Here is a 27,460-nt window from a genome sequence, read left to right as displayed (position 1 = left end):
TATTTTGTATTTAGAATTAGCAGGCTGAAGCTTATGCTCCTGAAATTACAGGCACAGGTTTATTCAGATGTATAATACGCGGCGGGGCACGAGCCAGCGTGAGCAAGAGCCAGAGCTGCGAGGAGTGCAGGAGCAAAGTGAAGGGGAACTTTTAAAGGTTCTTCATTGATTCAGGGAATTATTAATAAAAAGGGAAGAAAGTTGGCTCAAGACTGCTTTGTAGTTGCAGAAGGTGCCACAGGCTAGCATTTCTATACCAAAGAATATGCCGTTCTGCTACATTATTTATTTTTAAAGACGCAGATCTCCTAGCTATGTTGGAGTTGTTGCTTTTAAGAAAAAGAAAAACAAATTAAGATTCATGTTCTACACAGCTCCCGATAGCAGTAAATATTTGATCAGAACAATTCACATTTAAATGTTGACATACTAAAAATCATATTTTGGGAGAAATATTTCTTCTTCACACTTTAACCATAACTTCCCTTTACCGTCCCCTTCCCTCCTTGTCCTGTTGGAGAACCAGTCATACAATATAGCACTACATTTCCCAGCCTTGGAAAAACAAGTATTAATGAAACCAGGTCAAAACCAGCTCTGCTTGCCTTTTTTTTTTTTTTTTTTAAATAAAAATTACACATACTATACAGGTCACATGTGCTCTGCAATTTTTCTTGCCTTTTTCCTCTTGCAGCTTTATTCAAAGGAGCAGGCTGCTCTGTTTAGTGGCCTGTGGGGCAGCCTCTGAGCCAGCTGCTCAGCACAGCCACACAGCAGAGTGGGTTGTGCTGGCGGGGTGGGCTCCTGGAGCTCAGACACTCAGCAAAGGTGTCCTGATGCATGTTTTGGGGTGGTCATAGTCGAGTCCACCACAGGAATGGGTTTACAGGTTTGCCTGCAGCACAGCCTGGTAACCTGGGACATAAACAGAACAGCAAAGAGGCAGCTACAGCACCAGTTTCCACATGCATGAGTGAGCACCAAGATCCAGGTAGGAAACCTGCACCCAGCTAACCCCAGGCAGCTCAAATATCAACACACCAAGCTTCATCTGACTCCATGTAAAATCTTCCTATGTATTTTTCTTGTCTCCAGGGATGTCAGCACAAGTGTATTAGCAAAAATACACTGTATGCCCATCATAAAGTGTGCTGGAAGCAAAAATCCCCAACTCAGAGTAGTTCCTGTTGGCCAAGTGGCCTGTACTAACAAGCATGAAGATCTTTAAAGCTCAGCAGATGCCTCTCACTATTAGAGATATTTAGGGCGAAGTTCTAGATTTTTGCTACATATGTTAAAGAAAATAATAGATGGGGGAAAAAACCCAATAATGAGAATTAACCTAAATACACATGCAAGTGCTTACCTTGGTACAGATCCCTTAAAGCACTGGGCTTCTTGGACATAACTAGCACAGGAGTGAGAGTGGTTCCAGGTGGAAACCTCAATGCCAAGGGACAACACAAGGGTGTATCAGGACATATGTCCATAGGGCACTGTTTGCTTGACAAACAGCATGTTTCCAAAGAAGTGAAAATCTACTATGTGACATACAGCACCTTTTATGAAGCTGCTTTCTAATTTCGATGGCTTTCACCCTTAATTTTGCACGAAGAACACAGACAGCAGACCAGCACAGAAAGGAATGCACAGAATGAACCATGCTTGCACAAGAAATGCAGCACTTACCTCACACACCCTGTATGCACAACAAGAAGCCTTGCTGGTCTTTTATATTTATATATTTATATTTATAGTCTCCTATATAGGAGACTATAAATATTACAAGAAGCATTTCCCAGATTTCCATTTAGCAATCCTACTTAGGAACAAATGTCCTTAATCTGTCCACTTCATACATCTGAGATTCAAGACAGGTTGAATCCATAATCATCACCCTAATTAGCCCAAATAAAAGCTCCAGATGTGAGAAGCATGGTTTGAATGCAGGGGTCTTAACAGCAATTGATCAAATATTGTATAGCTATAAGTGGTTTTCATAAATAACATATCCTCAAACGTGATGATAACTGACACATTATAAAATGCATTTTGTCAGTGATTTTTTTGCAAGAGCATGTGCTTCACTTGTGCACAAGTTGGTCCCATCTCCCTGTAACATTATTTCAGCTTTTCTGGCAAAACAACACTACTGCCACCAGTGGATTCACAATTGTGTAAAACTGGACTAGCATTGTGATTAATTGGGCTAACTTAATCTGTACATGCAAATTAAGTAATTGCACACACAAATGTCTAATTTAGAATGTGCATACAGTACCTTAATTTGCACCTAATACACTCGGGGTAAATGAGGTACACAATTGTGAACAATTTTTTCTGCCCTTCTTCACGTGTGTAAATTGTCTGAAAAAAACCCTCATTATTTATATCGAGTCCAAAGAAAGAAGTATTTCTTGTTTCTGCCAATATCATTTAAAGGAAAAACTGTATGCTTATGAACTAGAAACCAAACTAATAAAAAGGAAACAAAAATAAATTAAACAACCTTTCAATTAAGGTCTGGTTGGGTTTTTTTGTTGGTTTTTTGTTTGGTTGGTTGGTTTTTTGTTTTTTTGGTTTTTGTTTTCTTGAATACAATTCTAGCAAGCAGAAGCATTAGGATTTTGCCTGGAGAAGCGCTGCAAGCGTGCAGCTTCCAGCCAGATGCCGAAAAGCTCCTCCGCAAGGCGCCTGCCCAGCTGAGCATTCCCGGGAGCTCCGTGTGCCACCGTTTCCCGCAGGCATCAGGAAGAAATCCTGCACTGCGAGGGGGGTGAGACACTGGCACGGGCTGCCCAGAGATGCTGTGGATGCTTCAGCCCTGGAAGTGTGCAAGGGCAGGTTGGATGGAGCTTGGAGCGACCTGGTCTAGTGGGAGGTGTCCCTGCCCATGCAGGGGGTTGGAACTGGAGGAGCTTTACAGCCACTTCTATCCCAAACCAGTCTATGATTATCTTTTCTGACACACGACTCTTCGACACAAAGTTTCTACTCCAGCTTGTTATGCTAAACTGCTTGGATAAACTAACGAGGAATCTGGACACCTTTTCACTCCACTTTCAGCAGCCTCTGCTGGGATCTGACAGTTTGCCCCCCACAGCCAACAAACTCCTCAACTATACAAGCATTGCCTGTTCCTCAGCACAGAAGTGCCCACTCGTTCTTTTAAGTGTGACTTGTGATCTTACATTTGACTTTAACTTCCTTCTGTGCGACTGGGCCCAATGTACAGAGTGGCAGATGGACACAGTGCCGCTGATCACCGCCCTGCCTGGCTGCAGATCCACTACCAGCCACAAACTCTGGGCTAGCTGCAAACTTTCCAAGTCTCCAGGTTTCCCACCATGAAACTGATTTTAAAAAAAACCCAACCAACCCAAAACAACAACAAACAACACCACCTAAGATGAAAAACTTGACAGTTCAGGACTCTACCATTAAATGTTACTACTAATAAAATACAATCATTTTCCTCAGTAAATTTCAAAGTGATTTAAGAAAGGGGTTGGAATCAGTATTTTACAAACCAGGAATATAAAAGCACTGAAACCAGCTGACATCCCTGGGGTTACACTGTATGGTGGAGGCAGATACAGGAGCAAGACCTGACACTGGATTTTACTGGAGCACCAAATCCACCAGCCACGCTTCCAATAGCTTCCTACTAGAGGGGCAATTTTTAATCCATTCAATATGCACCATATATTAATTTCCCAACATTAATTTGGAATAATTAATTAATTTGGAATCTACTTACTTGCGGTAATCAAAATGTCACACCACAGAACAAAAAATGCCATACTGAAGTCTGCCACCTCAACCTTGCTACTTTTACCAAACCAACTTGCAATCCCATCAAAAAATCACATTACATTTGACAAGATTTGTTTTCACAGACATATATTGATTGGCATTAATTATGTTTTCCACCATGAATTCTTTATGAAATGAGTCTGAGCTCATCTATTTCATTATTTTCCCCAGACACAAGTCTGGTAATTATTTAGGTCACAAGATTGCCTTACTTCCAGCTTTCTGAAAGTTCATGGTCTAAAACTTAATAAAAGTCACACTTAATTGAAGCCTCTACTTTTGTCTATTTATTAAAATGTTATGACTATTAATATATTCTCTGTTCCCTAAAGAGTACAGGCCTAGCTACTGCCTCATGCCAAGGAGGAGAGCCCATCTTCAGGGCTGCGAGCCCGGAAAGGGAAGGTCACTGCACGATGTGGAACAGACTTAGAGAGATGGATGGGCTGCTGCCAGGAAATGGGACAGGTGAAGTATATGGAGCTTGATACATGATAAAAAGTACATTTCTACCAGTGTATTTTACCATTTGAACATCCTGGATAGTTCAGATGTAGGTCCATGCATGTATATAGTAGCCAGGGCTGCCTTGCAGTGAGGTGTACCTCCACACCTCAATGAAATGCATAGGTAGGCAGGACACAAGCTGGATGAGTCATTAAAAAGGCCCACACTGACAAAGTGGCACATGCCATCCACCCACAATCTAGGAACAAATTCTTGTTTGGGCTTCAGTTGACAGAGGTATGGCTGCAGTCACCACTAAAAGGCTGTCATTCACTTGGAGAAGAAATGCAGCAAGTGCTGTTCTGTCCTTATGCCTGCAACGTGAGATGGCAAAACCCCCTTGGCTACCTCACTGAGGATCCCGTGTCAGGCACTGGCACCTCCAAGTCCTGAGCACAGATGTCTTCCCTGCTCTGAAACCTGCTGCTGGACATACTTTCTGCTCTAAGCTCTCCTCCTCTGGCCTCGGGAGGCAGGAGCTGCACATCGTTTATTTTAACACCAGTAAAGGTTTCCAGCAACACAGCCTTCTGAAAAGATACAGAAGTTTTATACAACATGAGGACAGAAGAAGCAGCTATTCATCTTCCTTTTGTCACTGAGATCCTCAGGCTGAATCAAGTTTACACCAAGCAAAAACTATCATAAAAAGATAAAACAAGGAGTTCTAATTTGAACTAGAATTAACCTACTAATATAAGGCAAGATACAACTTTGAGCCAGACTGTTCTGTTTGACCATTAAATAGCTTACAGAAAGGAGTAACACTCTCACCAGAGATTACAGTTTCCTCAGGCTCTTCCCAAGGGAAGAGCTGCTGGAGCAGCCCCACAGGAGAGCTGTACACCACTGCTGCAGGTGCTGAGAAACTCACAAGGTCCCAGCGCAACTTGTCCAGATTCTTTCCCTCAGGCTGCACGGATTTCCCAAGGATCTGTGATGCTAATGGCTCTTCCTCTAGTCACATTTTTCCCTATTCCCAGGGACAGGGCAGAGGAGGACTTTCATTGCTGTCCTCCTTTCCTTATCACCCCCCTTTCCTTACTCTCTTATCTACTCCCAGATAAGAACTCTGGTCCCTTTGGAGAGATTTTTGGATTGTGCCTTATATACTAGGTAGAGACAAGGATGCACTTGGAAAGTTAGTCGATAGAACTGCTCTTTGCTTGTAACGTTAATTTCAGTTCTACAAACTTTTTCCTGATTTACCCAGGGACACTGTGGGTATCTCTTAAGAGCCTCATGCCTCATTTTACCTCTCAGTAATGTTGGAAGCACATCTTTTAGGAGCATTATGAGAATTAATTAGTGAATGCTTCCAAAACTGTTAGGCAAGTGCATACATTATTAGTCTCTTCACGCAATCTATTTCCTTGTGACGTGCTCTATTGAGCCAGAAGCCAGGATTCCTCTGTGGCATCTGAAGAGGATGTGTTGGAGGCAGTGGATCAATTACTTCCTACGATTCAAAAGCCATAAGGCTCCTTGGACGGCTCCCGCAACGCCAACTCTCTCTGCAGGCAAATACTCAGTGCCCACGTACAGCAGCTGACACACAGTGCTGATACCCTACTTACTAAATCAAGCACAGTGACAGACTGACAGCCCAGCACTGCTGAGCTGGCCCTGGCAGCTGACTGGCCTGAAATGGAGATGTGTTTCCATGTGTTCCTGCACACTCACTCCAAACAGTCGTGTTGAAGCCAGGCATCGTGAGGTTTCTACCCATTAGTCAACTACAAAAGCAAAAGGGATGACTTCACCAACAGCAAACTGCTTCTCTATCACCTAAGCTTCCTTCGTCTTCCTGTGCTATGCAAACCACTTCTCCTTAAAATGCCTTTAAACCAGCTTTTTCTCCTGTAAAAAGCATTATACAGACTTCGGAGCAGTGGACAATTACAGTTCTAGTGATGGTTTACCTGCTTTTTTTGGGCAAACGAACAAATGCACTTTGGTTTCCAATACTATCATACTTAAGTCTGCTCTTGATTGAATGCAGGATTCGTAGGCACATAAATACCTAGTTTTAGTATGTTTTCCAGAGTCCTCTACAAGACAACTTTTTCCTTTGGCAACCTCAACACCCATAAAACCCAGATACATGCTCTTCTCACAGCAGTAAGCTTTCCTTGAAAATATGAAATGCTATTTCTTTTGAGATTGTATGTTAGCTAAAAGAAATGTGCTATGCACTTGGGGATTGATTAACATGAGTGTAAAAAAATAGGGGAGGGTGTCTTTTCTGTAGAATTTTTTTTTTTACTTTTTGGTAGAAAAATCAGACTCCAAATGTCCAGCTGAAAACCTGATTGGAAACAGAAATTCCAGCTCAGAAATATTCTGTGATGACTCACAAGAACAATAGTTTAGTGCCTATTGCTTCCAGTTCCCTTCAAATGGCCAGTTTCCACATGTGGACCACCAGGACTGGGATCAGAGTTGCCTTCTTTTGTGAGTATTTTCATTATTGGCAAGATGTTCACTAGCACCAGATCCACAAACTGAATCAAGAGCAGAAAAAGTGGGGAAAAGAATCAATTGCTGTATGGGTAAAAGCAGATTGAGAGGTCCCAGCATGCCACAGGACTGGCAATCACCTCTCTGCATGTGTTTGATATGTCTGTGAAGTTTCTGTCTTGGGGTGCACTCTGTAGGAAAAGGAATTAGATATTATATTAAAAAAAAAAAAAAAATTCAAAACCCCAGTATAATGCATTTAGTTACTGAATCTCATGCTCTGAGAGTCAGTCTCTTGATTTGCAAGTGCCTGACTCATGATACTGGATTTCCTGAGGCTGGCAATGACACAAATGCACCTAAATCACCTTCCTCCCTACCTAGACCAGGTATCTAAAGGAGGCTCTGCAGGACAACAGTGTCACAGTAACCCAGTGGCTCTCACAAGCATCTTCAGGAGCACTTCTGAATTGTGATTTTTCAGTTCTGCAGTTTGGGGCAGTCTAAAGTATTCTTTGTAAGTGGATCTTTTGGTAAAAATAACAGCTTGGAATAAAAAAAAACCCACAAAACTTCCATAGAATCAGTTGCAGTAGCACATTTTCAATCAGCCATAATAAAAAGTAAGGTTAACATTTGCCTTCAACTTCAAGGACCTCACTGCATCTGCTCAGTTCAGAAAGCGCAAGGAAAGGGAGATAAACCAACTCCTCTGCCTCACTTGATGGTCTCTAAGTGATCTGACAAACCAGGCAAAGTCTTTGATTTTGTTACAACTGGGTTTGTATGCCACACAACTGCATGTCTTTGCCAAACAACCTATGGTATCAACTCAAAACCAGCATTTCCTTATCTGTTTTACAATGACATGGTAACATGCATCCGCCTGCTCTGAACACGAGGTAGCCACTACACCATTCAGCCATTACCCATTCTGCTGTCCTTGCAGAAAAGCTTCAGCATAATGTAGCTGTGTTGAAAAGCTAATATGCTCAGACCACATCACCAGAGATGGTGGTTAAGACCCACCTGACACGGTGCACGCCGGGGGAGCAGCTTTGCCCGGATGCCTTTTACCAGCCTGGAGTCCCCATGCTTGTGCCTGGGAGGTGCTCCCAGTGGGGCAGTGGAGCTATGGAGCAGCCAGCCCCAGGCATGGCACCACCTGCCTCTACCTGAGGTGGGCAAAGAGGCATGGAGAGAGACCCCAGGCCCCCTGACAGCTGCTTCCAAATATGAAGCTGATGATTTGGAAACAAAATGCATCCCTAACATACCTATCAGTGAATGACTTCTCTTTTCTATGTAATAGTAGTTCGAAGTTGTGCAAGATCTGTGAACAAGGCATTAGCTCCTCCCTTGTCACTCAAAATCACGTGAAGTTTGGGTTTTTATCACATTACTGCTATCTTCTGAAAACAGATCCATCATTATTATTTCTGTTCAGGATATTTAACTCCCTTGGGTGTGTAAAGTTTGCCACAATTGTCTATTACTTCTACAAAATGCCTCATATTAGAAAGAACAATTCTTACGTATTTCACACCATTAAATTAACCATGGAAAACATTTACATACATCTGGCAAGAAACTTCAGTGAACAGACTCCAGTTAAGTCCTAGTTAAAAGAACTTTATGTGCAATAAAGTCCTCAAAAATATTAAAAATCATATTTAAAGCATTCTCATAAAATGTGCATTGAGAAAAGACAAGTTTAATTCTCAGAGGCTCCATTATTAAAGCAAAAATTAATATTGTACTGTTTCTAAATTGGAATAAAATTGCAAGGATGCAAACACTATCCTATATCATAATCTATAAACCAGTCACAAATGTTAAATCAACTGTAAAAATGATTTAAAATCTACATGACTAATTTTATGAAACTGATATAAAATCATATTTGTGCTACCTTCATTTATTAACTATATTTCAGACAACACTGTGTTTATAATGGATTTGCATGAATACAGATATATATGGAGAAGAAACTGTTAAAAGGGACAAGACCTTGCTTCTTTTGTGCATATTTTCTTAGCACATGCTTGTGGTAAACAGAAACATAGAAATTAAAGATGCAGAGGCCTTGTTAAGTTCTGCAGTCAGTTCTCTGCAATTTTATGGTTGTTCTCTTCAGTTTGCTTATTCATAACAGAATTGGTTTTATTCTTTGTTCGAAGCTTAGAAAGAACTTCACAAACATTAATTAATATCTGTAAAACTGTAGCCATTTCTAGTATCATTCTGGCTTCTTTCAAATGGAAGAATTGTGGGCTGTGGCTTTCCATTTAGCTCTAACACAGATCCAATTAAATCAACAAAGCTATTTTTGGTTTATTTTGGTGAAGCCAATTAGAATCAGCAGCTGATCTTGAGATAGATAAGGGGGTTATGTAAAAATTTTAGGGAGCTCACAAGCTGTTGCTGGCTGTCTAATAATTATTGCAATGTCTTGGGAGTTAATCCCATCACATGCTCCTCATCAAGAACCCAGCCTTGGTAACAGGCAGTGCACTGATCTGGTTCATCACCCCAGGGATGGGCACCATCATGGTGAGCCAAGTGGCAGGACCAGGGGCAGCGACAGGAGTCCCAGGTCCCTGATGTACAAAATCACCAACATGACAGAACTTCTGAAAAACAACGGCAACAATTTAGTTACAAAATCTACCTTGAAATTTTACAGATGGGGAGAGTTACAATATAAATGCCCTTCACATCCTCATTAAAATAAAACATAGAGAAAGGCCAGCTTCTCCAGTCTAAGAAATATCCTGCTGTGTTTTTTCTATTTCTAAATAAAGATTTTTTTAAAACAGAGAAAAGGCTGGGGTGCTTTGGAGCCTTCTGATAGGCACAGACGCAGCGCATGTGCTGTTCTGGGGGCTGGGGTCTGTCATCCCTGTGAGCTGCTGGTGCCTTGGTTGGGTGGTGGCACCAGGAGGTGACACAGCTCCCTGCTTAAAGCTGATGGCTGAGAGCCTCTGCTGCTGCCACCCAGCAGCACTGAAATCAATGGAAGTTTTCTAAGTGTTTATTAAAGAGATGCAAATTCCTCTCACCCTTCCAAATATCACAAATAATGATTCCACAGAATAGGGAAAAACAGAATGCCAAACTCTCCACAGGGCAAGATATTTGTGTGTTTGGGTTTTTTTCTCCCTTTAGTGTATTCCTAATTTAAAGCGTATGTCCCTTTACAAAGAAAACAATTTCTTGCTGTCATACCATGAGACATTACAAAAACATCAGGGATAATTCATGTGCAATTTAAAACAGACCCCATGGAGCAAGTGGTGGTCTAATGACAACACACCACTCTGTGACACCACGGGCCTTGGGATGGTCCTTCATCCCCAGCAGCCCCCAAGAGGGGCGTGGAGACATCATGTTCACTTCCAAGCAGGGGAATGGAATGCTGCATTATTTGGTGTTTTTTTTTTCTGCGTGACAAATTACCAGTACCACTTGAAAGCATCCAGCTGAAACCCTTACTCCAACAAAGGGGCTGGTGGGCAGCATTCAGTGCCTCCCCCATCTCTCTCAGGCTGTCCCACATGGAGCCACCCTGTGGAGGGGAAGGAGGGCACCTGCCTTTGCAGCAGGGCTTGGTGCACACTGCCAGCAGCTTTGACCTCACTGTCTCTCTGCTGACAGAGTGGGGGCTGGCAGGAAGGAACCACCATCCTGTGCCCCACCTGAGGGGATGTTGCCTCCATCCTCCACAGAGATAACATCAGCCTGCACTGGACCCAGATAGATAGCAAGGAGCCCTCCAAAGGGTAGCAGGGGGGGTTGGGTGTTGGTTGAGGTTCAAGGCTTTAGCCCTAAGCTGGAGCCTAAGTGCCAGGGCTGATGTTTCCCCTTTATTCTGCCCTTCCTCTCATTCAGTCTACATGACGGCCCCTTCTGCTGTGAGCTCTTCCAGGAGGACACATGCAGTCAACATGAAGACATGAACTACCTCCAGTAAACAAAAAAAAAACTTCTAGACCTTTGGCTGAATAAAACCACTCAAATGAAACACTGCCGGACCTGTCTATACCCTACTGGAGGGCAAAAAGCCCAGCATCACATCTGCCTTCTTAATTCTGTGGATTTCACAATTCTTTTTTTCAAGCGTTACCTCCTCACCAGCCCACAGAGACCTCAGACATAAGGAACATGCAGCAGGATTCACACAGATAAATATTCTAATGCACTTTATCTTAGAGATGCTGCAAACATTTGCAAGACAGACACAGTTACTGCTCCTTCAAGACTCCGTATGACCTTTAACATCATTTTCCCCAAAAGTTAATTTCTGTGATTAATGAAATATACTAAACCCCATAAATCTGATCATTTGAAGGATTCAAATTAGGAATTATTGACAGCTGATAGAACAGAAGTGCAGAGATGAGGCAGATTTTCTCATCTGTCCATCTAAATGTTGGAATATGTATTGATTAAAATATGACATGGTATAGAACCCACCATAAATCTAAACTCTATTAGATTAACACAGGCATTCAATTAACATAAAATGACAACCTAAGAGAAAAGCCTTGAATATTGGCCTATCTCAGTTTGTAATATTTTAACCCACCTATCTGGGCAAGTTTTGAAGTAAACAGAGATGTGTACCTTGTTTCACCTTGGCTCAGTACCCATGGGTGTAAAGTGAACACTTAAGTCATTACAACTCAGTGCACTGAGGTTGCTCTCTGATTTTCAAATTGAAAATACTCAAATATTCAAGGTGAGCAAAGCTTCCACGAGCACATCTATGATAAAAGGGCCACCATTTTAAAAAATGACGTTTCATGTCTTTGTTACACATGAATTCCCTGGGCCTACAGGGTCCCTTCTATTTGAAATTACTTCACCAGTTATTCCTTCCATCAAAGAGCTAAAGTATCACTGGACACAACAAGAACAGTGGAGTGCAATTCCCAGGTAGAAATTACAAAAATTACACACAGGAACCAGGAAAGCCCTTCTCTAAGCAGTGACTCCAAGGCAACTCTCAGCCCTTGTGTAGGTTACTCAGCCATTTCCAGCTGCAGGAACCTCAACACTCTCCAAGCGCAGGTTTTATTCCACTGGATTCACAGAAACTTGTAAGGAAGTTCACAATTTCCTTTGTGCTGTCCTTTGTGTGGGTTGTGTCCAGTGTGGTCCCAGAAAAGATAGCTATATATAAGCAAACAAACAAATCTGGGCTTTTGATTGCCTACCTGCAATAAGGAAGCTGGTGGAATAGTGTGGGAAAACAAACACCATGCAATTGGCCTAATGCTATGGACACAGAGGAGACTTGCTTTCAGGCTTGCCTGGCACCCCTGCTGAATGTTTCTCCTTTGCATAAACACTGCACAGCACAAAAAACATTCTCAGTGATAAGATACAAACTTGTCTTGATCAGGACTGGCAGTCCTCTCATTGGATAGGCGCGGAAATGCAAGGGAACCTGTGAGATCTTAGAGCTGCTCATGCTTAAATCAAGCTCTCAAAGACTTTTTTTTATATCCTGGAAACCCTGTCCATGTGAAAAATTGACAGATACTGCCTAAATATCTTGTTTTCATGCCTTGGCTTGGAGCACTTGTGTGTGCAGAAAGCCCTGTTCCTCTGCCTTTAGAGGCTCAAGGTTTCCCTCAAGCTGTTGAAAGCCTCAAATGAATCTTGCAGCCCTGTCCCCAGCTGCTCCACAGCAGCGTCATTCCCAATGAGGCTGCAGTTAAGCTGGCTGAGCCCGTCTGTTCTTTTCTTCTTCTGGCCAGCTCATCCCATCAGGGCTACCTTTTGCCAGCCTTATTCTTCCCAGTAATCAATAATTACCTTTCTCCGCTCCCCCTGATGACTTCTGGAAGGGGTAGCCTTATGTCACTGTAGCAATTGAAACCATAATCTGTGCTCTAATGAGTATTTGTCTAGGGTTCACAACTGCAAATGGGAAAGTGTTAACCTAAAGTCCCTGCAGGAGCTGACAGGGAAAGGCTGGCTGGATGGCACTGCAACACCAGTGGTGAAGCCTCCCAAGAATGAAATCCATATGCATTATTAGCCTGCACATTATGTTCATATTTTAAAAGATACTAATTTTCTCTCTTTCTCTCCTTTTCTCCAAAGTACCACTATTTGGGACTATAGATGCATAATTGCTCAGGAAAGCCATTATTTGTGTTCTCTTAGTATGTCCATTATATCTATCCTCAAGCCTCTATTCAAATGCAGCTTGCTAATATTTTTATTACAAAATTCCATATTTTCTGTGAAACTAACTTCATATTACATTTTCCCCTTAAAGAGAAACTCAAGCTCTTAACCAAGAATACTGCAAACCAGCAGTATGTGAAACAAGCAAGCTCCAAACACATTTTAAAATGTTTGTATGTGGATTTGTTACATGTTCAAATTTTTAATATTGTTTACTTGTAAACATTTTCAATAGGTGATTGAAAATTTGCTGTTTTAAAATGAAAAAGCAAGTTTTTGTTCAAAAGCAACGTGTAGGGTTTCAACAACTCTTTCAAATGCAATTCCAGTTTTTTCACACTCAGCAGTTCAACCTAACTGGCTTTCTCCATCACAATCAGCAGAGTTTAAAAAAAAGGTCATTATAGTGGACTGGGATTTCAGATAAAAACCAAGGTTGCTGAAAATTCCCTAATGAACTCTACTGAATAGGACCAACAGCAAAGTGTCAAAAAAGCTGCTTCGGTACAGGTCAGGAAGCTACAGATGTTCCAGGAGAAAGCCTGATACAGCGAGATTGCCAGCCTTGTCCTAGATACAGCTGGTTGAGTTTGTACAAATAAGACCTGCTGAAGTGCTCAAACTTCTGCATGTTTTCATAAATCACACTAAATCCATCCAAGTTGGTTTTTTTCTCCTTTCTTTTCTACTTTTGTGCTTCAAGGAGGCCAAGAACCGAGTGAGTACCTACTCCATTAGTATAAATGGATTCTGAATTGTGGCCTCACCCCCTCAAAACAGGGACTTCTTGAGATTAATTGGAAAAGCAAAGTAAATAACCCACTTCAGCTCAAACTGTTTCTGAAGTGCCATATGATATGAATACATAACCTTCGTATGATAAATATACAGAACCAATGCTTTTAATGTGTCAGGAGGAGAAAATGTGGTTCATCAAGGAATGAAGCACCTGAGGTGTGCAGGGAGCATCCCTGCTTGTGCCCTGCCTCTCGCTGCACACGCTGGTGGGGACAGACCCTGTGCATTGACACTGCCTTTGGGACAGATCCTCCGCCTGGTGGCACCAGGAGAAACCTGAAACACCATCCTTGGGGCAGGGAGCCAGTGTGTCCCTGCTGCACCAAGCCCAAGTGCAAAAAGGGGGTGGCAGGATGTCTCATCCTGCTCATGGAGAGATGTATTTCCCCCTTCTTGACCACTCCCCAGCCAATCCACTGTTCCTCTCTGATCTCATCTCTACCAGCTTTCTCCCAAAGCCGCTTTCTCTTACTGAAAGCTATGAAGCACCCTTTGATGATTGACAAAGGTACAAAATTGTGTTGTGGTGAGTCAGCTGTGCTCACTAAGCAAGATAATTGCAGAAAATGGAATAAACAAGTAAGAAAAATGTCTCACCAATAACTCGTTTACTAAAATTGCACTACCCCTGCAGACTGAACACCTTCTATGCAAAGCAGGAAGACTGACAACAGGCTGAAATAAAACATGAATGAGATCTCTTCACAGAGATTTTGGCAGCAGAGCCATGCTGGGGTTACAGTGACACTCCATACATCGCCAGCTGAAAACTCAGGAGAGTTTTCTCCTTTTGAAAGAGAGACAGACCAAAATCGAGATGCTAACAAACTTGAGCAGTTACGCTGCAAGGACTCCTAGCAGCCTGGGATGCACTCTGCTCTTGTGCCCTCCTCCATAGGGAAGAGGAGCTCCCCAGCAGAGCTGCATCCTACGGGCTGATTAAGGCACCCCATGCCTCAAGGACAAATGCACATATTTCTCACACTGCACTGACATTAGAGCAAAAGGAAAATGCACGCCCAGTATATAATCCTGCTTTACACTGTGTGGAAATGGATCATTACTTTTCACCTAGAAAGATCTGCTTTGAGTTACAGTAATTAGGAAAGAGAAAGATGGATAGGGAATCGCCATGTGATGTTGCACTCTAACAGCTCTAACAGTGCTATTTGTAGCTTTGAATGCAGAACTGCTGTGGTGTTAGGTAGTGGTTAAGACAAACACATAGGACTTTCACAACAAACATGGCAGGAATCAGTGTTTTTCACCTTCTAAAGTGAAATATTAGCAGAAAAGTTACTGTATATGTGTGACACTCCATGGCTCTGGAGGCTCCAGATTAGTCAAAAAAAGTAATGTGAATCTGGAACACTGTCTTGCATTTCACTGACACACCTGAGTCTCAAACACGGGCCCTGGTGGCCTAAGATACCATTTTCCTCAATAAAATAGCATTAGCAACACCCTCTACAGCAGTGCTTGCTAGGGATGGGATTCTGCCCACCCAGGCTGCATTACCCCTCCACAGCTCTCTTGGTGTTGGCGCTGGGGCAAAATACATAAATACTCCATGTTGGGGAAGGAAATGCTGCCTGTAATAAGAATGTGCTTTTTACTCATTTCTTTAACAAGAGAAAGGAAAGAGAGTAGAGCAAGAAGCACAAATGAAACCCTTTAGAGCAGCAGTGCTGCAGAAGATCTGGCCATTTGGTCAGGTGGACTTTGGGCATCCTGCTCAGAGGGACTCATGCCACCTGGGGGCAGCCACAAAACTGGCCACAGCTCCAAGGGCTTGGACCCAGCAGATATGGGAAAGTGACTTGAATAAAACCTGTGGGGTTGTGATTTTAGCGAGCATTTAACACCATATGCCTCCTCTGAAAACATATAGCCACACAACCTCTAGGTGGGAAGTAAAGCAAGATGAACAGAGTGAGGGAACAAGCAAATCTTAGCACCATGGCCTTGCAGAGCACCCAAAATCACACTTGTGGGGGAAGACAGGACACTGAGCAAAGGAGCACCAGTGCTTCTCTGAAGAGGCTGTGGGTTTGCAAAGACCACCTGAAGCTGAGGTGGCTGGTACACTGGGATGAGCTCAGCTCTTGACAGAAAGATGAGACATCATACTTTGTGTGTAATTCCAACGGCACTAACGTACATCAGTATTGAATTTAATTTGAATAATGTTAACAGTCTCTCAGACCCTTCAGAAGAGAAGTAGTTTAACGTCTGCAACATACACTAATGCTGGAAGAAAAATTACATGCTATTGTGTGTTCAGACATCCATAGTATTTGCTATTTGGAGTTTTACAGACTTGGGAAGACAGATGGAAATTTTTTTGTTAGAGCAATGCAAATCATAGCAACATTACTGGATGCTTTGTAGGGAATCTCAGTGTGATAGCAAAGCCTTTGGATGTGAATTGTAAATTGAAAATAAGCTTTTCCATTGAAGAAGCATGAACTAGATTGAGTATGGCTTGGAAAAAAAAAAAGAATCAGCAACTTTTCCAACAGGTTGAGGGAACACTCCACCACATTATCTTGATGCAAAACTTTGTGATCTTCTGGAGAGCAAACACTGAGTGTAATATGTCCCCGTTGCACTGGCCCAAGAGCTGCTGCATGCTGGCAATTGGAGGGCAGGGAAGAGAAAGGCTGGTTTAAAACATCTGAAGAGGAAGCATCTTCCCAGCATCACACTAGGGAGGAGGGAATGGGACACTAACTGCTGTCAGAAGTGTTTTATTTGTTATTTACGTGTAGTGTGGACATTGTCAAGAAAAAAGTTACTGTTCACCCTTTCTCTTCATAAATAGCTCAGGGAACAAAAAGCCTTCAAGCCCTAAGAGTTTGGGGTGCACACCGTGCAGAAGAGATCACTCCTCTGACTTGTGAAATGAGGCTCTGTCCCTTCCTTCCTGAAAGCTGAAATGACACCCCAAGCTCTTCACAAATGCAGCACTGCCTCGATATGTGGAGTGAGGCAGTGGACACGGCCCTATCTGTGCACCTTCAGCAACCGGATAACTTCCAGTTTTCAGAGACTTTAGGGGAAGGGGGGGGGGGGTTGGAAAACCAAAACAAAAAAAACCAAACACCTAACAGCGTTCCTCCTTCTTGTTTGTGGGTTGTGAGCTCCCTCTTGTGGCTTCCTCAAATAAATCCAGCTATTTACCAAGTTCCCTGATGCCAGCTGCAATGTTAAGCCTGGACGGGCACCCACTGGAACTGGGCACGCCTGACCCCCCTGACGCCACGAGTACAGTTCTCTTTTCTCCCAGCAATTCGCTGTTCTACTTCTCAAGTCCTGTTGAAACCTTAAATTTAAGGAATATACAGTATCAATGTACACTGCAAGCTCACGTCAGCTGAGACAAATGGTAAAACCCAAAGCACTCCCTCGCACACGAAGGCTCCTGGCTGGCCCTGCTGCACACCCCGCAGGGCAGGGGAGCAGGACACGTCCCCCAGCAGCTGCTCAGTGCCGAGGGATCCCCGTACCCCCTCACCTCCTGGAAGACCACTCAGCTGCTGTCCTTCAAATCTCAGGTCATTGGTAGCATCACTGAGCACAACAGTCTACCTCATTTCTAGGTTTCCTTCCAGCCCCAGCCTGCAGTCTTGCAGGGCCGTGTCTGGAGTCGTGTTCCCATGGCTGAAATGGCAACACCTACATTACGACGCTGCCAGGCCCACGTTTCTCCCCAGTTAACAGATTTGCTTCCTGAAGTATTTAATTAGGCAACTTTAGAGGGAGAGAAAATGCAATTGTTTGTAGATGGCTTCCACCTGCAAGATCTGACACCAGCCCCTTATGGCAGGGGTGACCCGGGCTGTACCTGATGGCTGCTGCTGCCGCCTCCCCGCGCGGGCTGACAGCTCTATCCGCTCGCCGCATAAATCCTGGTGCTTCAGCAGCTGCCCCGGCCCTGACCCTCGGGCTTCCCCGGTGCAGAGCAGCAGCTCAGCTTGCTGGTAGCATCTTACAGGAACATATGTTTTTACAGCTAGCATAACGGCTACAGACGGGTTTCCAGAGCAAAGAGAGATATAAAAAAGCATGACTGAAATCCACCTGATCTTACAACACCTTCTTAACATGGGGACATCATTTACCTCTGTAACCAGTCAAAGGGAGGGTCCTTGTAGAGAAAGGAAATTCACTAAGAACACAGGGGCAGGACTTGCCAATGGCTCAACTCAGATTAGCTACTACCACACTACTTTAATCTTGGATAAAATCAGTGAAATATCACCAGGAAAGAGAGAAAAAACAGGACATCTTATAGCATCTGCTTCAAATATACGTGCTCAAATAGTTCTCTAAGTCCAGCCATGAATGCACGCTACAAGTGCATCCAGGTCACAGATTTTCCCCTCATACAATCGCTCTGACTGCAATCCCAATGTCTTGAAAGCAAACACTGCAGGCTTGAAAACGATAGCTTGTCAAGAAAGGCACTTGCTACTCAAATAGGCATAAACAGCTCTACAGTGACTGTTGGGGGAGGTTAAACACTAATATTGCTGTAAAAGTTCCCCCTTTGAACATACCCTTCTAGAAATGGTTTTGTATGAAGATTAGAGAGGTGTAAAATGCAGAAGAAAAGTGGAAGTGTTGTAAGATGTGCTGCAGAAATTAGCACTTTTTTGACAAGTGATCATGTTTCTTTTAAAAAAAATATTAAAATCTGCATAGGACAATCTACAGCTGAGTTTCTTCAAATGCTTTTTGGATGTCACTCCAAAAGCATATAGCCAAAGAAGTATGCCTTACAAAAAGTATATATATAATTCTTAATTCATACATGAATCTATTGCTAAGTAATAAAAGATGGATGAGCAGCTATGAAGAATGTGTGTCTTTCCAAGTGGAAGCTACCAGGCTCAATACATTTAAAATCACAGAAACCATACTGAAGTCAGAGAGTAACTGCAGTTTCTAAGAAAACCTCCAGTATTCTACAACTACTATATTACATGCTCTTTCTTACTCATCTAACCTAAACACAAAGCACGCATCATATGATTTTATGTGCATCATATGCATTTCATGTACATTAGTATTCAGAAAGCTCTGCATTGTAATGAAAAGAAAGAATCAAAATGTTAAAGTTGCACAAGAAAGAAAACTTATAAAACTGCCATCTCATGAACGTAATTTATTCGTTTGGAAAAACAAAGGATGAAACATTCCCACAGACCCACAAAGTCTCCACAACCACAGGGCAGGGAAGCACATGAATATGCCAGGCAAGAAGTTTTCAATCCCTGGTGCCTCAGCTAACAATGGGGGAAAGAGCCTTCTCAACCAATTAGCTTACTCCTAATTGCAGGGACCTATGAAGAACCCAGAGATACACTCACCAGACTTCTCTAGACAGGGACATCTCAGGTAGCCTTCATGCAATTCTATCCACAGCATGAAATCCAACTGCACTGCTCCGTTTTATTTCATTAAAAAAAGGAATATCAGGTTTTTAAATATCTCTTGGGCTATCTGTTCCTGTGTTAAGGCTGAAGATCATTTCTTCTAGTGTTTAATTTGCAAGCCCTTGAGAGGATGAGACAAGAAACTTTTACACAACACCACAGGCATAAATATTATGCCTTTAGGCAGGTCATCGCACTGTCAAATACTACAGGTCCACATTTAGGAGTAAGATGCCAGCTCAGGTGGCTTGTATCTTATGGAACTGAAAGAAGAGAGAATAAATTAATAGATAATAACTGCTACACCCCAGGGATTTTATGTCATTCTTCTCTGACTACTACTGCCCCACTTTAGATAGGTGGGGTGCAGTTCCACAAATAATGACAAAGGTGAGTTTCTTCAGATATGTATTACAAAAACAGAGCTGAAGAAAAGCTGTCCAGACAGCTGGACATATCTGTACACAACACACTGAATTCTGAATACATGCTATCTCAAAAAATAGGACATCTCCCTTGGTAAGAAATCTGAAGAAATAGTGCAATGAGAACATAGATATGGAAATCACTTTACCTCATGGAGAAACACCTCCTTGGAGTAGCTTCTAATTTTCTACCCAGCCCAACTGAATTGCTTTCCACACCAATAGAGGGATATGAGTATTGATGGGGACAGCTCTGAGGAACATCATGCTCTGGAGTGTCCATCAGTGGAGGCAGATGTTGTGTGACACTCCTAGCTACTGAGAGCACACCTTGGACAAGGACATGCTTAGTGTCCCCATGCCACCAACCCTGCCAGAGCTCAACAGCAAGTGCATGATCACTGCTCTTTGGTAAAACTAACACATGGCATGGAACTGGGCAGAGTGGCACAGAGCAATTCAGAGGGGCAATGTAGTTGCAGCAAAGAGAGAAACCAACTATGACACAGTAAGATGGAGCAAATCAGGAAGTATATTCCAATTGCTCCTATCCATAACTGGACATCCAACTGGCACATGGGCAAAACCCCACACATTTACATTTCCTGAGATGATGTGAATGTATGATTATCTGCGAACAGGATGCAGACATCCTAAGAGCAGGAAAATGGTTCAAATTATCTAGAAATACTTCTAATTTTTAAATAAATCTGTTTCTCCTTTCAAGAATTCTGGTTACCAGAAAGGAGCAAAATAAGTTTAATGATCAGTGACCTCACTAGCAGCAGTTGCCACTGTGGTTATGGCCATGCCTGGGTCACCTCTTCTCAGAGGAGCAACACTTCCTTCCGGAAAGCAAGTTTTTATTCAGTGTTTTAAAAATAGGCGACTTCAAAGAGAAAGGGAATAAAATGCTGCATCCATTAGGGATGAGTAGTAAAGTGAGCAAAGGCAGCAGGGAGGGATTCTTCTTTCAGTGAGCAGCTATCTGGCAGGAATACATACCCAAGATGTGGGTTACTCTCTCCTCGGTAGAGCAGTGAATTCAGGCCAGGCCTCCTGCATCCTGGGTAAGTTCTCTAACTGCTCAACTGGTGGATAAAAGGGCTGTCATCTCCTTCTCTGCCTTTCTGACAGTCTGGCCCTGTATGCCTTTTGTGTTTTGCTTTTTCTTTTCTTTCTTTCTTTTTTCTCCCTCCCTACAATTGCCTCATTTGATACAAAACACAGTGTTTTCTATGTTTTATATTATTAAGCAAACTAGAAAAAGAAATACTTCTTGGTTGGGACTGATTTAGAGTCTTATTTTCAGCAAGACAGCCAAACCAGAAAGTCAATTGTTAGCACAATGATAATAGGGACAGCAGTCTGCACTCAGCATTGTGGGTTACAGAGCAGAGTGGGCCAATACCACATCCCAGAATTCAATTTCAACTTCCAAAATTGGTGAAAGAAAAGATCCAAAATGATATGCAACCCCGGATCCACAGACCTCCAAAAATCCTGTTGCCACTGAATGAGATCTCAGCTTTACAGCTCAGGTCCTGATCTAGTGCATGCTCACATTTGCTACATGAACTTTTGCTCCCTCACCAACTTGATTAAGAGCAAAGAAAGTAACAGATGGATCCATGCTGTTCCTTTGTAGCCGAGAGATTAATGTTTGTATTGCATCAGACTACTTGCGTTCACACAAGGGAATACTGCTGTTGTCCCTGCAACTGGCACCTGTGCTCGCCTGCTCCTATCCATGTCTGAGGCAGAAAGGCTATGTAAGGGAATGTAAACGGTGGTTTGGTTTTAAATATATGAAATGTTTCAGCAGTGTGACATGGTGTGAAAAATGGCCATGCCTTGAATAGCAAACTTTGCTGTACTTTGCCACTCCGTGACAGCAGCTCACGCCTCTGCTGTACATCACTCTGTTAAAAGGCTGTCACAGAGCACATCCTAAGGAAGGGTGTCAGTAAACAAACTTGGGTGTTTCCTCCTGTGTGCTGAACCCATGCATAGTATCAACACAGAGACAGGATACACTCCAAAACAGTACCAGCAGTGCTGGAACTCAGCTCCTGCCACTCATCAGAAACCCCGGGGCTCCAGCCCAGCTCTGCTGTTAGCAGAGGTACCGTCAGTGCTTCACCCCTACACGCTTCTGCCCACGCAGCAGAGAGGAGCCGTGTCTTCCTATTCTATGGCTGGGGTCTGACAAAGCAACAGCACAACATCAGTGGGGATGAAAAGAAAGGGTTTTGTCTGTGGTATCAGGATTAGACACTGAGTGCCAAGCTGCAGGAGCCTGGAAAGTCTCAGCTGCCAGCCCTCCTGGTTCCAGGCTGAATAGAGCTTTGAGTCACTTACAGCTTAGAAAACTCAGACAAAAAATAAAGTACATTTTAAATGTATTTTAATTCCCTGTAACTTTCACACTAACCCAACAGCCAGCTCTTCCTTTTACCCTGTGCAAGAAATGCTGTTTTTCCCTGGGTATTACAGCAGATTTTTGTCCTCCCATGTCCTGGAGCTCTAACTGGCTGCAGGAAAGGGACATATATTCAGAGGACCCTCAGCCCAGCAGAGCCACGCTGGCTGTGGTGGCCCTGGGAGTCTGGACACCAGGGAGCTGGGGACTAAGCCCCTCAGCCACAGGTGTGCAATGCCCAAAAAGAGACCAGCACAAACTATGAACTACTTACTGTTGTCTCTCACTGAGAAAGAGGATGGACTTCACATGATTTACTGTGCAATCTGTGCATTTTAATAACGGTTACCATTTATCAGGACATCCATCATACTATAGGTTTTGCAGCTGCTGAAAAACAATATTGGTGCTTGAAAGCAGTTTCATCATAGATTCAAAAAAGGCTAAAACAAAATTGAAAAACAAAAACCAGCCATATGCCTACTTGACCTAGGATACATAAACCTGTTGTACAATCCAGAGAAGGATTACAGCATTACTTTTTAGTAAGTTGCTTTTCATATGGAAATTTCTTTTCACAGTAAAGCTCTGTTTTTAATGGCACCAACATAAAAAACTTCCCTATTTTTAGTTCCCTGATCATGGACATATAGATTTTTATAGTGTCTGCAAGCATACATTAACGTTAATTTCCCCACTCTCCTTTGTACTTTGTTAATGTCACAATCTGCTGTAAAACCTTGCCAAGTTTCTTAACTGTCATGTTAATTCCGAGACCTAGTCTGCACTCTCTGACATTTCAGGACAGAACATAGCAGTAAAAATAGATTAAAAACAGCTTATAAGTATTATAAAATCTAGAACTTTACAGATGGTGGAATTATATCCACTGAATGGAAATCTTAGCAACTCAGAACACAATAATATTAGAATAGCCTATTGATTTCTAAGACAAATATTTTCAAAAGAAACATAATGGTATCTGAATAGTGGGGGAAAACCCACAAAAATGTAGGAAAGTTGGGTAGGTTTTTTCTTTTCTTTTTTAAAGCATCACAGTGAATGTGCATATCATGGTGGTGCTAGTATTAAGTTTCAAAGCTTTTCTGTACCATATAAATAAAGGACATAATAAGATCTTGATTTTATTCATGGTTAGTTCAAAGTTCACACAAATTATTTCACACAGGGGATTTGTCTGAGGGTTTTGGCATTATAGAAATGCATTAATGTACTTTAGATATTAAATGACAATGCCACATGGTAAGAAATTTGCACGAATGAACAGGAAATTAGACACTGTTTCTTTTTTTCAAAAACTGATTGCTAAAGAATGCACTGTTTAAAAGCATACTATCCATTTCAAAGGGAAGCTTTTGCTGATCTCAGGAAGTTTAAAATCAGCTAATCAGAAAGTAATACAAAGTTAGAGTTAAATATTTTTTTAAAGGAAACTGTTTCTTTAAAAAAAACCTTTCCCCTTTTCTTTAAGGAGAACTTATTATTTCCATCATCCTTGTTGAGTTGTTGATGAATAGCTCACATCGTTTGCCAAGCTCCACCCTCTGTCTTTTTTCTAAACCCTTTACTCATTATTTGCTCAGTCTTTTTCCCACAGCCTAGACAGCCTGTCAAGGCAGCTTAAATAAAACACTGTATTAACATTAGGAAATGGCATTCAGTTCCCAATTGATCTCCTAATACTTTATGTTGAAATGATAATTGGTACAGTCTTCATTGAAAAAAAAGAGAGAAAAACTACTTTTCAGTCACCACAAGGTATTATCTTAGCTGATGTATTCACAACCAAACAGATACATTTTTTAAATCTCCCCATCTGCTGGAGACTGCAGTTCACAATTCTTTTCAGCTGACATAATCCAGATTGATTCGTTCAGCAGATAAAATTCAGGCCACTTCTGCCCTTTATAGGAGCAACATAATACCAGTCTTTATTCAGTAACAATGTAACATAATGGGATCGGAATGTGCAAAATGACTGTTCTTAAATTACTGTGACACACAAGGGTCCAACACAAGCTGTGGTTTAATGTAAAAAATCATTAGGCACAGATTACTAAAGTGGTCCTGCATTAACAAGGTCAAACCAAGACTGTTTATGATATTTTTCGGGAGACAAAAATATAAATGTTTGCTAATATCTAGATTATGAATGCATTTTTAAGAGGGTTAAAATCTGCAGGGTTTTGTGGTGTTTTTTTTCCCATGAAGAAAGTGCTGTTTATTCAATAATGAGTGCAACAGTTAAGGATTCTATAAAGACCTTTTCCGCAGAGCCAAGTTAATCTATTACACACTGAAGCACACACACAAAAAAATCTAAATATCAAAAGGTTGTCAAGAGAGTTGCCAGAAATGAATATTTTGGTGAACTGCTACATTAAACAATTTTTGAAGACTGTCAGATTATTATTAACCCGTTCTAGCTCTTTTCTTTTGATATAAGCAGAGACCATTAGAAGGAATTTTTCAAGCTTCCATACCACTGTGGGGGTTTTGCATTTATGTAAATCATTGTTAGTTAACAATATGTCCTTCATACGCTTACAAATCAACCTATCTGCACAAAAAAGCCATAGCGAAGAGACACGGTAAATTTCACCCTTAATGGGCAGGTCCTTGCACTTAAAAATAAGTAAGTCTTATTTTAAAAATCCATTATATCATCACACATTGAAATAAAGGAGTGAGTAAACAACTTTTTCCCAATCTATTGACAAATCGGCAGGTGTTTTCCTCTGGCCTTTGATTTGGGGTCTAATAGCACGAGAATGAAACCCCCCATGGCAGACAGGACTGGTTTGCTCTGACAAGACAGTCAGTGTTGGCTGTTGATGGAAGCTAACCCAGAAGCATCAGAGCTCAGCTCCTGGGACAAAACATGGTACTGCAAAACACAACAAAACAAAAACAACCAAGTAAAAAACAATAAGGTGTTTCTACTCTGGTACAAACCAGAGGTTTGTATCTAGAGGTGTCTGGACCATGTGGCTGTCATGGAAATGGAGGGGTTAAATTCCCAACATTCCACTTTCCCATTTTGAGCTTGTAAACAGCGAAAGCAGCATTTTGCTGTCCCTTACCACTGTGCTAAACTACTAGAGCTGAGTAACCGTTGAAATCAGTTGCTTTAATTTAAGCTACTGCTCATTTGTGATAAACACACAAGCAACTAGTGTAGTTTAAACACATGTTCATGGGAAGCCAGACTTCCTTCTTTGCATGCCACATCCTCATGTGTCCATTTCATCAAGTGACAGCAACAGCCTCAAGAAATCTCGCTAGAAAATGACAGCCAGTACACTGTAAGGATAGCTGGAGAGGAATGCAACCACTTTGAAATTCAGTGTGAACACACCTAGATTCTCCGTACAGGTGGGCAATGCTCCCATGCTGACCCTGCCGGGGGTGCTGATGGGCAGCTGGCAGCAAGCACCACCAGCAAGGCTTCCACCAGCACCACAGCATGTGCCCAGCAGAATGACATGAAAAAACGTGCTCTTGTGAAATATTTTCAGTTGAAGAATTCCCACACTGTTTCATTTTACGACAAAATGCTGAATTGTTTCCCCATCAACTCCATCAAAAGCAGTGTGAAAATTGAATTTATGAAAGTTCATAGCCAGAAGATAAAACAAGCGATATCCTTAATGTCTTTGGAATAACAAATGTATTCAAATGACATGTGTTCTGCTAAGGTGAATTTCATAATCACAAAAGACTGTAGTTTTAAAAAGCAATTAAAACTAACTGCATCACTCCAACAGTCTTGGAAACTCATTACATTCAAATATTTACATATTCTAGTGAACTTAGGATGTCAATTTTGACTGCCCAAATCCAATAACTGAAACATATGGCCTTGAAACCTGCAATCAATATAAACCTTTTAGAGCTGAAGCTTCAAAAAGTTATATCAAATTCATATTTGATGAGAAGCAGGTTAATTGAATAATTGATTACTCAGTTACAATTAAGTGCTCTTCAGATATCTTTGGGAAATACCGAGATATAATAGTGATAGATATTTATTTGTTTATCAGCTACCCTTGATTTATAGCTATCTTTTTTTTTTTTATTTCCTAAGTCATTTTTTACATTTATATATTTTAACAATACAGTCCCCAGTGAGAATCAATATACAAGGTTTTTTCCACCACAGGGGTATCAAAAGCTTGCCTAGAAATCTGTAGCTACCAATTCAGCCAACTTCAGTGCAGACTTCAGCCTGATACACATCTTGCTAAAATATTCAGACTTTGTCTCCAGATGGCAGTTATGTAGACAGAACATGCAATATTTGTAGCAAAAATTTTAACCAATACTAACCATGCTGATAAACTCTGAACTGAACAACAGTGAACTGAAAAGATGGCTCTTGGAAAAAAAAACCAACACAAAACAAAACAACAAAAAACTAGCATGCTGTTTGCATGTTGTAACAAAGTGCTATTTCTTATCAAAATATATACACACTCATAAAAGTCCCACCCCTACAGCAACAGCCAAGGGGATCTTTAGGATCTCTAGAGCATTTTAAAAATGACTAAATGATATACCAGCCAGAGTCAGGTCTTCAGAGCTGTCCACACAGAAAAACACTTAAGTCTTCAGTAGTATTAATATTATTTAAAATTTATTTAGCAATGGCATCCATGTTCTCAGTGAGCAGAACATCATTGTGTCACAGACTGTGCATGTCTGTGCATACACGTATTATTTATAGACAGAGGGACAGACACACATATAAGAGTCCTTGCATCCAGTGACCGGTGAGCTAAATAAGGCTCGGTAAGTTTTGTTAAAATATGCTGAATTCCTGTGAAGATGGTAGGATAAATTACAAAACTTCACTCTTCCTCCACTAGATGTGAAGGCTTTCAACTCTTTCCTGCATCCACTTCCAAGACATTAGGCTAAATACCATAACACACTGCATAAACAGCCCCAAACATAAAGTCTTCTTTGTTTTAGGTTATAGCTCTGCATTCACTTCAAAACTTGAAGCCCTCTCTCGCATCAATGCAATTCTCTACGTGGTATATAATAAAAATAGTAAGTCGTGGAGGCAATATTTCAAATATGTGATTAGTGCCTTTGATTACAGTATGTGATAGGGATGAAGAAACTAACTTCACATTCTTACTGAACAATAAAATCTTATTTTTTTCAATGCCCTGTAATTACAAATGTCCAGAGAGGGATGCATTTCAGGAAGATTACTGTGAGGCACGACGAAGACCTAAAAGAAATAAAAATTCACATTTTCCTTTTCTTAGTCTAAGTGTTTGCTACACCTAACCTGTAATATGCTCAAAACCTTGTAGGAATTATCCATTCCAAAAAAACAGGATTCCAATTAGATCAGT

This window comes from Chaetura pelagica, unplaced genomic scaffold, assembly GCF_000747805.2.
Source record: "Chaetura pelagica isolate M959 unplaced genomic scaffold, ChaPel_1.0 scaffold425, whole genome shotgun sequence".
In the NCBI taxonomy this organism is placed as follows: Eukaryota; Metazoa; Chordata; class Aves; order Apodiformes; family Apodidae; genus Chaetura; species Chaetura pelagica.
The sequence above is the reverse complement of the archived record's forward strand: the minus strand, read 5'-3'. Positions refer to the sequence as shown.